Source organism: Myotis lucifugus, unplaced genomic scaffold, assembly GCF_000147115.1.
Source record: "Myotis lucifugus unplaced genomic scaffold, Myoluc2.0 scaffold_225, whole genome shotgun sequence".
NCBI lineage: Eukaryota > Metazoa > Chordata > Mammalia > Chiroptera > Vespertilionidae > Myotis > Myotis lucifugus.
Window position 1 is genome coordinate 1,875,658 of NW_005871273.1, and position 11,749 is coordinate 1,887,406.

Genomic DNA, 11,749 nt, shown 5'->3' on the forward strand with positions numbered 1-11,749 from the left:
TTTTCGTTGCTACTTCATAACTGTAATGTTGCTACTGTTATGAATCGTCATGTAAATATCTGATAGGCAGGATGTATTTTCATTCTTACAAATTGAACATAATTAAAGCATAGTGATTAATCACAAAAACAATATGTAATTATATATGTGTTTTCCGATGGTCTTAGGCGACCCCTGTGAAAGGGTCATTTGACCCCAAAGGGGTCGCGACCCACAGGTTGAGACCGCTGTTCTAGACCCTTCGAGTTTGGGCTTTTTAACCAAGTGGGCCTCCTAATGTGGGCTGCTCCTCCTTCCTAGCATCAGTCATCTGGTGCTTCTTTCCTCTGGACCCTCTTCTTTTCGTCCAAGCTTTGCTTCTCCTGCTTAAAAAAAAAAAAAAATGAAAGGACAAAAAAATTTTAATGACAAGAACAATGGGAGAGTTCTTCAGAATATGTTGGCTTTGGCTTTGTCTTGATAGTTTCAACTTGCGGTCCAGGGAAAACAAAGCAAGCGGCTTTGTCACCACTGCATGCTTGAGTGTGCGAAGCGGGAGGCAGTGTCGCTGCTGGGTGCCAGGGCTGCGCACACGGCCCAGACGCCCAGTGTCCAAGTCTCCCCCGAATCAGAGGAAGAGAGGCTCACGGGCCCACAGCCGCTTCTACTCCATGTGGTGGGCCTCGCATCACCGGTCCCTACAGGAAACAGCGGCATCCCCTTTGCTGTCTGGAGGTTAGGGATGGTTTGTCTCTTAGAGTGAACAAAATCTGGAACTTCCTACAGAGAATCAGCTGTGGTATGACCCCTGAGTTTCTAGGTTTCTGCTGCCACTGCCTTACGACTTCCTTTTGCCTCAGTGGTGCGTTGAAGCTGTTACTGAACATGTGGCCAAGATAAACATGAGAGGGTGAGTGTGGTGAAGATAGTGAAGGCCGCGTCCTAAGTAAGTTAAGTGACTGTCCCTGACTCCTGTCCCCCTCCCGGCCTGCCCTGCTCTGTGTAGATTGGAGAAGAGCCCCTGAATGAAGAGTAGAATACTCCCACCAATGTACCCCACCACCAAGTCCACCATCAGTTGGACAATAAGCCATCCCAAGACCCTGAGCAGGCACTGCCCATGGGTGTTGGATGGAAGGTAGAGGAAGGGAGCACCATCACCCTCACCCTCACACACACCGCCCCCCCCCCAGAAAGATAAGCAGGGACTTGCTCACCTTTGGGGGCCCTTGGCTGAAGGAGAGAAAATCTCTATGAGAAAGCTCCCCACCAGCACAGCTCATTTTCCAGTGGCCCCTGCCTGTGCTGCAGCTTTAAGAAAGTTGCATGTGCGCCCGGCCAGGGTGGCTCAGTATGAACCAGGAGGTCCCGGTTCGATTTCTGGTCAGGGCACATGCCCAGGTTGTGGGCTCAATCCCCAGTAGGGGGCGTGCAGGAGGCAGCTGATCAGTGATTCTCTCTCATCGTTGATGTTTCTATCTCTTCTCCCTCTCCCTTCCTCTCTGAAATGAATAAAAATATATCTTTAAAAAAAAAAAGAAAGCCGCATGTGGAATGTGAAAGGGAAAGAAGTCACCAACCTCAGTGGCATTTAGAAAATTTTCTAAAAAGAACAGAATAACACACCGCAGGGAGCTCAAAGTTGGGAAGCTCAGTGAGCAGGGAGATTGGGCTATGACCCCGTGCCCTCTCTGACTCACCGGCTCTGTGTCCACCCTTCCAGGCACCTGTCTGCTTTCTAGGCTGAAATTTCCCAACGGCCTGGCTGGACGTATCAAAACAGGTGTGCCCCTTTACACCTGTTCACCCTTCTTCAGATGTCGAGCTTCTCTGGCATTCCAGTTGCGAGGTAGTTGGCCTTCCTTGCTTAAAATTGAGTGACATGCCCTAGCCTGTTTGGCTCAGTGGATGGAGCATCCGCCTGCAGACTGAAGCGTCCCAGGTTCGATTCCAGTCAGTGGCACGTGCCCGGGTTGCTGGCTCGATCCCCAGTAGGGGGCATGCAGGAGGCAGCCTGTCAATGATATTCTCTCTTATCAGTGATGTTTCTATCTCTCTCTCCCATTCCATTCCTCTCTGAAATCAATAAAAATATACTTATAAAATTGAGTGACAGCCAAGCCACACCCCCCAAAAAACTAGGTAAAGGGGCTCCTCACAGACACAGCTGCAGTATTGGGAAGATAAAGATGAGAAGACCCCTGTACAAGCACGTTCTGCACAATAATGCTAGTGCAGGGAGAAGAAAATACAAGAGGCTTCTAAGATACCTGTCCCTTTGAGAACATACTCTCCCTCGGGCTCTGGGTTGGGCTCAGCGATGAGAGACAGGAAAGTGCTGGCTAGTCTCCCACCCCTAGGAGCTGCCCAGCCTACCCTTGGAAGATACATGATTGCCCCAGGAAGAGAGAGAGTCAAGAAGCCTTGCTCAGACCTTACCATTCCTCATTCCAAATATCGTGTGAAGTCGCAGGAACACTGAAGAGTTTGTCCTCAGCCAAACACAACTTCCTGTTTCTAAGAAAGGGAAGAAAAAAACAGTTGAAAGGGTTTTTGGACACTGGAGATTTCAAGTTTCTATAAACGCCAATGAATCAGACACATGTGGAATAAATTTCTCCGGAAGTAAAAAAGATGCTGTGAGTTCCTCTTGCTGGACCAGAAAGTGGGAAAGGGTAGCTGGGATGGGAGGTGCACCAGACACTGAAAGGAGAGAGAGAAGCCATGTGAATGCTGGATCAAAGAGAGGGTCCCAGTGATGACAAGGGTCAATGCGGCCCCTCCCAAGGCCACATCCTGAGCTTGCTGATTACTCAGAACTTCTCCACCTCTGCAATCATACATGTAAATATCCTACTCCCTGACCACAACTTCCTGTCGTTCCAGATTCCTCACCAGCTCCCACTACACATATTCTAGGGACCCCCCAGATCCTTGGCCAACCCCATAGGCACACGTTCCTCTACTTCTTTCCATGTGCTGCTTAGATTCTGTGTCCCAGCACCTCAACCTCAATCTTGCCAACATTCCCAACTTGACTTTCTGTGATGCTCCCTCCAGAAGCAGAGCCCCCGGCAGAGAGCCAGTCCACTCTCTACCTCAGGATCATTATCTTTATGCTATAACCAGGCTCCACAGCACTGAGGGGAATCACACCCCTGAGCACATAGTCGCCACTATAAACCTCATAGTCGCCAATGAAAAGTCTGACCAGCCACCCAGCAGGCTTCCATAGTCAGCTCTATTGCTACCTCTCTACAGCATTATTTTAAACTTTCTCCACTCTCTTCAAGTTCAGGATTCTGCCACATTTCCCCTTGCTCTGAGTAGATGACCTCACCTCCTTCTACGAAGAAGAAACCAACACTGCATCTCCCACGAGACAAGAGAGAGAAGGGCCATGGGCACCGAGTCCTTTATGGGCTTCCCTGGGCAGAAACATCACACACATGTGAGCTCCGTGTGACCCTTCACGGGAGGGAGAGAGCATACAAAGCTTCATAGATTCCTCCAGACTCTACCTGTATCTTGGTCCCTTACAATTCAGCTGTGTATCCTCACTAGCTTGGGGCTAGTCATGTAGGCTCCCTCTCCCTAACATGCACCAAAGTTCCAGACTCCCAGAAGAAAAGCAGGTGTCCAGCATAAATCATGTTGTCGGCACAAACAGTCTGGCCACAGGGAACCAGCCTTATCGGTTGACTGTTGACTGAGGACACTGTGAGAACCAAGTTCCCAGACACCAGCCGAGGGCCAAGTGCAGTCTGGACTTGCTAAGGACAGCAGTGTGGGCCTGCTGTGTTTACTCCTTTCTGCACAGGCTGGATCTGTCTCCTGAACCACAGGCCCATGTGTTCCCAACACCCCAGCAGGCTCAGCATCCTCACGATCACCCTCTTCCTCCAGCTGCTGCACCTATGACCTACCTCCTGTCCCCGCTTCTTCCTCACCCATCCTATCCATGTCTCTCTCTTCCTACTGCTGTTCAGGATACCTCATACCAGCATGACTACATCAGCCCTCAGAGCAAGCCTCTCCCATTGCATTTGACAGTCCTCCAATCTGATTCTCACGTTACTCAGAGTTATCTTTTAAACAGGAAAATGGGATCATTTTATCTCTCCACTTAGACCCTTTAATAGCTCCCTAATGCACTAAGACTATAAATCTCAAACTCTGAACAAGAACTACAAGTTCCTGAGTGAACTGTCTTCTAACAGCTCCCAGTCTTATTTGACGTCACTCTCCCCCTCTGGTGACACGGAGGTCTGGTCAGGTCTCACCAAGCTTTTTCTCATCACAGGGCTTCCCATATGCCCTTCCCAAGGCTGGGGCGCTCTCCTCTGCTCATGCCTGGCTCCCCTTGACTTGTCCTTGGGGTCTCGGGTTGACATGTGCTCAGTCAATTCTGCCCATCTTCCCCAGTCTAAGTGAGGCCCCCTTACCCTCTTTCAAAATTAGTAACTGCATATAACTGGCGTGGATTGTTCACTTCATGACTCCCTCTCCTCTCCGTTGGGCTCCAAGCACATGAGGACAAGGCCTCTTTGTTCACTGATGGATATCTGCAGCCAAGCGAGGGCTGGCTGTGTGTGCGAGTGTGGTCTTCATCAGCTCAGGCTGCCATGCAACATACCCTGTGTTTGGTGGCTTACACAACAGAAATGTGTTTCTCATAGTTCTGGAAGCTGGAGGTGTGAGACCAAGGTTCCTGGTGAGGGCCCTCTTCCTGGCTTGCAGACAGCCACCTTGTCACTGTGTCCTCACATGGCCTTCCTTGGTGAGTGCAGGGAGAGAGAGAAAGAGAGCACACACTCTCTGAAGTCCCTACTTATATGGGCACTAACTCATCATGAGGGCCCCATCCTCATGACCTCATCTAAACCATGTGATTAGCTAGTTATTAATAATAGAAAAGGAGCAAAGGGAAGGGCAGACATTATGGGCGTCATCCGGGCATCTCAACTTTACTGGGCATGCATCTATTTTCCCTTTGTTGGATCCCTGGGGAGTGCAAAGTTGCATTTGGGCTGTCTCTCCCAGCAGTTTCCCCTAGAAAGCTCCCCTTTCTCCTTCAGGAGTGTGCTCAGTGCTTCTGTCCTATCCCTGCCACCTGGGGGGCAGCCCTCCTCCTGGGGGTGGCACTGGATCTTGCTCGCAGCTCTCTCACAGCTGCGAGGGGGAGGGCACCTGAGGATTCCTCATGAATGGATGCAGCATAACAGCCAGAAACCTGTGCTTTGGGAGCTGAGGGGCTGCTGGAGAGAAAACACCTCTGCAGGTGGAAAGCCACACCCATGAACTTGACCTGAGTCCCTCCTTGGAGGGAGGAGGTTGAGACAAGCACAGTGTCTAACACTCAGCACTGAGTGTCACCAGTCACACAGCTCCTTGCCCCCCTGCCCCCACCCGTTAGGCAGAGCAGAGGTAGTCCCACCCCGCCAGCACCACCTCCACTACCACCACATCTTCAGTGAACTAGCACGGCCTTGCCATGACTCTGAACGTACCCTTACCAAGTTCTGTGATTACAGGTGAGCATGGCATAGAGCAGGCACTCAATATGTATATGTTCTGCCCAGCCGGCATAGCTCAGTGGTTGAGCGTCGACCTATGAACCAGGAGGTCTCAGTTCAATTCCGTCAGGGCACGTGCCCAGGTTGTAGGTTCAGTCCCCGGTGTGAAGCGTGCAAGAGGCAGCCAATCAATGATTCTCTTTCATCATTGATGTTTCTGTTTCTCTCTCCCTCTCCCTTCCTTTCTCTAAAATCAATAAAAATATTTTTAATGTATAGTTCTTTTCTGCTCTTCCTGTTCCCCAGCTTGCGAGCCCATCCCCTGACTCCCACATTACTCTTGTGTTCCAAGATCAAAGGCTTTCAGCCCTGGCACTTCTCCACCATACTTTCTCCTGCTCCCTAGCAGAAAAGTTCTCTTCTGAGACTCTCACAGGAGGATGTCATATAGTAAAAAGCTTGATTTCCATGGAATTACACCCCTGGGTGCCCAAAGTCCCATTTCCCTTAGTCCAGTCATAGGAGAATTGTAGCTAGCATTTCAGTAGAGCTAGAACAATGATGGCGAACCTTTTGAGCTCGGCGTGTCAGCATTTTGAAAAACCCTAACTTAACTCTGGTGCCGTGTCACATATAGAAATTTTTTGATATTTGCAACCATAGTAAAACAAAGACTTATATTTTTGATATTTATTTTATATATTTAAATGCCATTTAACAAAGAAAAATCAACCAAAAAAATGAGTTCGTGTGTCACCTCTGACACGCGTGTCATAGGTTTGCCATCACTGACTAGAATCAGAGCCAGTGTCCACAGTTTCCTTTCCATGTTGGAGTGGGGTTCAGTTTAACATCAGGGTGGTTATAGTTCATTTGTCCATTGCGTGTGGGGGTCTGCATGGCCGTGGACCACATGGGAGAATGCCAGGAAGCCAAGCGTGAGCTATGAGCATTGCCCTGGTCATGTTACACACCATCCCAGGGAATCAATGTAGATACATCCAAGATTCCTCTTGCCTGAATCGCCTCAATCTGTCTGCTGATGGAAATGAAGAATTTGCTGAACTTCAGCCTCCCACCATCTCCCAAACTGAAAGCTGGCTCTCCCAGCACATCCGAGGTAAAGAGTGAGCGTGTGTATTGGGAAAGCAGCAGACTGAGTTCGATGATCTGGCTTCAACTTGTGTCTGTGTCATTTATCACCCAGGTGACCTTGAGCAAGCCACGTAGTCCCTCTGAGCTCCAGTTTCTTCGTCTAAAAAAATGTCCTGCCAACCTCAGAAAATTTGTGCGAGGATTAATGAAAGAATGTTATTTGAAAGTGCTTTGCAAATTTCAACATGCTGCAGAAATTCCAGGAATTCAGTACCTGAAGTCATAGAAGATTGGGAGCATCACTTGCTGGGAAAGTATTTTGGTGGCAACCAAGTCCCTAACCTAGAGGAGGACGTAGATAGAAAAGGAAAAGGAAAAGCTTAAAATTACCTAATTTTGTGAACTCCAGGATTCTTAGCATGAATTCTCCGCCTGATGGCAAGTTGGAGATAACTAGGGGGAACAAAAGAGCAGACCTGGATGTGTCTGACTCACTGACCTGGGACTTCAAGTCCAATGCCAGTCCTGACCGGCATGGGGAGTATGGACCACACTGCTCTCCCCTCTAAGTGCTGAGCCTTTGGGAAATAAACTCAAGGTCTGAGGATCAAATATCAACTTTATTTCTTTATAACAGCAAAAGATTGGACACTACCAAATTCTCATCCATATGGAACTAGTTAAAGAAATCATGCAGCCATTTAAAAAGGTGGGGGGGAAAACAGCAAGATGGTGAACAAAATATCTAGTATGTATTTATTTGCTAATGCATGTAAAACCTGTCCAGAAGAATACACGAAACAGTGTAGGCACTGACTGCCCCTAAGAGGGGGCGGAACAGCTGGGACACAGGTGTGCAGGGTGGCTTTCCACTCTATGTCCTTTTGTGCTTTGAATGTTGAACTGTGTGACTATGATACTGCTTTGCATGCTTGTGTATGTGTGTGCGTGCGTGTGTGTGTCGGGGGTTTTTTTGGGGGGGGAGGGGAGTGTTAATCCTCACCAGAGGACATTTTTCCATTGATTTTTAGGGGAAGACAGAGAGAAACATCAATATGAGAGAAACACATCGATTGGTTACCTCCTGCACGAGCCCCGACCAGGGCCCGGGCCTGGGAGGAGCCTGCAACCACGGTATGTGCCCTTGACCGGAATCAAACCCGGGACCCTTTGGTCCGCAGGCCGACACTCTATCCACTGAGCCAAACCGGTTAGGAGCTATATCAGTTTGAATGGACTGGATAATCGTCTTGGACCAGAAGTCAATGGGCTCTCTGCTTCCTAATACTTAGGTCTCCACCCTAAGTTCAGACCCCACGGCCACACGTGCAGAAATCAAATCCAGACAGACAGCAACAGGAAGGACGAGAGCAACAGAACACGCCGCCAGGCCCTGGGAAAGACGGCCAAGGCCACGGACAGCAGCACCCCTTCCTCAGTCTCCACGGTGGGAGGAGAGGGATTGGAAGTCCCTCCAGCAGGATGCCCCGCCCTGCTGGGCAGGGTGCGGAGTGGGATGAGAAGATGCTCCCTGAGGGGACAGGAAGAGTTTCAGTATCAAGTGGAGGAATGAATACGTGATGGTCACGTGTGAAACCATGGGGCTGGGACCATGGTCGGCAAACTGCGGCTCGCAAGCCACATGCGGCTCTTTGGCCCCTTGAGTGTGGCTCTTCCTAAGCCTGAGGAGTACCCTAATCAAGTTAATACCAATGGACCTACCTATATAGTTTAAGTTTAAAAAATTTGGCTCTCCAAAGAAATTTCAATCGTTGTACTGTTGATATTTGGCTCTGTTGACTAATGAGTTTGCCGACCACTGGCGCTGGGAGCTGATCGCCAAGCAGGAAGCTGATGAGAAGCTTCGAGGCTGAGCTGAAGAAGTATGAGAACAAAATAAGTGATGTCAGGGAGTCATGGGTCACAGTCTTTCGTGAGGGACAGCAAATGAGAGGATGGCCCTGGAGGGATCCAAATAGTTTCTCTTGCATCCGTTAACGAGATCAAAGAGGGGAGGGGATGTAACCTTTGCTCTGGCCCGATCAGCGAGGATGCTGACAAGATGAGACCGTGACAAACGCTCACCAGAGCATGATTCAGGCGGCCTCTGAGGAAGCCCCTCCCTTTCCTGACCCCCACCGTCCTCCAGAGCACTCCCATCCCCCACCTTTCCAAACGCGCTCCGTTCAGTGTTCCAGGGTTCTGTTTCCCATTTGGTTTTGTTCAACAGCAGCCTCCGCTCAGCCCAGTTTCTGCTCAGGAGCCAAAGCACCGAGAAACTACACAAGAAGAGCAGGGCCTGGGCAGGATCAGAAAATGCCAGAGCTTTTGCCACCAAGCCTCATCCACTAGCAAGACTGCCAGGAGGGTTTTGCAAATGGAATCAATCTGAACGCGGCTGATGAGAAACATCTGAGCGAGAGAGAAGCCAGTGCAAATAGAAACCGCTTGAGTTTCCCACCTCAGTAGCCTGGAGTGGCTTCCCCAGAGCCTCTTCTCACATGTGGTGGCCTTTTCTCTGGAAACGCCTCCGGAGCATGCTGGTTATCATGACCCACAGACCCCACTGTCCCTCCAGCCCAGTGAGCACTCTGTGCCAGCGGTCACCAACCTTTCGGACCTCGCGGATCACCAGTGGTCCGAGGACCACCGGTTGGCAACCGCGGCTCTGTGCTGTAGCTGGCCAGGTGTCTGCTTGCCCTGGTGGCCTTGTTCGATACCTCTTTAGAGGGGACAGGTGGAGATGGATTTTGTTCCAGGATGGATGGGGAACTCGAGAAGTTTGGAGGGACCTGGAGAGTATTACGCTGAGCGAAATAAGCCAGTCAGAGAAAGAAAAGTATCACATGATCTCACTCATATGTGGAATCTAATGAATAAAAAAAAATGATGAACAAAATAGATCCAGAGACATAAAAGCATGGAACAGACTGTTGAATCCCAGAGGGAAGATGGGAGTTAGAGGGAGGGGGAGAGATCAACCAAAGAACTTGTATGCATACATGCATAGCCCATGGACACAGACAATGGGGTGGTGAAGGCCTGGGGTAGGGGACAGGGGTGAGCTAGAAGGGATCCCTGGGGGGTAAAAGGGGACATATGTAATACTTTCAACAATAAAGATTTTTTTAATATATTTTTATTGATTTCAGAGAGGAAGGGAGAGGAAAAGAGAGATAGAAACATCAATGATGACAGGGAATCATTGATTGGCTGCCTCCTGCACGTTGGACCGAGCCTGAAACCCAGGCATGTGCTCTTGACCAGAATTGAACCTGGGACCCTTGAGTCTGGGCATGTGCCCTTGACCAGAATTGAATCTGCAGGCTGACGCTCTATCCACTGAGCCAAACCGGCTGGGGCAATAAAGATTTTTTAATTGTTTAGCTTTAGCTATATTGTTAATGGGCTTGGTAGTCAATGCACATAGAAAGCTATTGTTCCTATTGTTCCAGGAACTGGGATGTGTGGCGGGCAATTCAACCTTCGTGCCCCAGGAGGGCTGCCAGCGACCAAGAGGGTGCCTGAGCCATTGTGCTCCAGGGAGAGGACGCCCGCCGCCCAGGACCCAGATAACCACCGCCAGCAGTTAAAGGGATGCTCAGAAAATTGCTAACTGCAGCTTTTAGCTGATTAACCTTTTCCCCTGACTTTCAAACCCCTGCCTACTTCCTCCTGAACTCAAACCCTTTACCTACACTTTTCCTCTCCTTATAAAAAGGGTTGGCTTGAGATGAGATGTAAGACGGTTTTTTGGGGTTTTTTTTTTTACATATTTTTATTGATTTCAGAGAGGAAGGGAGAGAGACAGAGTGAGAGAGAGACATCAATGATGAGAGAGAATCGTTGATTGGCTGCCTCCTGCACTCCCCCTATTGGGGATCTAGCCCACAACCGGGAATTGAACTATGACCTCCTGGTTCATAGGTTGATGCTCAACCACTGAGCAACACGGGCTGGGTATAAGACAGTCTTTTTAGGGTACATAACCGGCCATCTTCTGCGATCACCAGCCATCTGAATAAAGTGTCTATGATGATCCAATCATTCTCTCTACTTGTTGGCCCTGGTAGTGACAGGCAGTGCGAAGGTGACTTTTCTGATTTCAGTATGATGCTTCCTTTTCCCCTGGAATTTGAAAAGTTCAGAAGACCTCATCCACTGGCGAGGTCTGTCACCATCACCCCCAAATAAAAGACCAAACTTAGTCAAGGAATTTGGGGCATTCTCCTGTAATTTCCTTCCGAGCAGCATACCTGATAACAAACAAGCTATGACATAATTCGCTGTAACATGTCTCAAATGAGGTTATAATAAAGGAATGCGATGATTTGCCTAGAGCTAAGGAGAAACTCATAGATACTAAAAACCTGGACAGAGGCTGTCTAGCACATTCCAAGTAAGAGAACAGCCCGATTCTAACTCAGACCTGCTTTTGGATCCTAGACCGCTGCGCCTCCCGAGTGGAAAATCAGAACAGAGATACTGACTTCTGACAGAGGTTGCTCGGGCAGGGCCCACTTGCCTTCTCCCAGTCCCACCTTCCCCACGCAGCCTTCTCAGCTTGAACTGAGAGCAGCTGGCCAGCTCCCATCGCCCGAAAAGATAATGGCCTTCGATACCTTGATATTGTGCTGTATCAGTCAGGCCCCTGTGTTTAGCTGGCGTGCATCCAGGCAAATGCCACTGGGGCTTTGGCATCTGCAAAGCTTTGGTCCAGACCTGGGACTGATGGTGATGGATCGGGCTGTGATTGAACACTTAGGAACTGTCCAGCCGCCAGTTCAGAAGCAATTAAACCATTGGTCAGGGAGTTGCTCTGCTTTTTAGGTTCTCTGAAGGCTAACTTAGCTGTGTGTTACTCTGAGCATAAACATTATGCTGACCTTGATCCAGGAATTTAAACAGTGTCATTTAATGTAAACCCTGGCGAATACCTTCTTGCTGAAGTGGTCTGTTTTCAGGCAGGGTTAGGACTTCTTTCTCTACTGAAGCACTTGGGGGCACTGGCTTTTAAACTCACCGTCAGTGCATTTCTTCTCTCATTTGCATCGCTTGGCCTTCCAAGCGCCAACCCCGGCTCCTGCGGCTGAGGGAGCCCTCTGCTGATGGCTCGGGTGTAACTTCAAGGCACACAGCAAGGAAACCTGGGCGAGGTC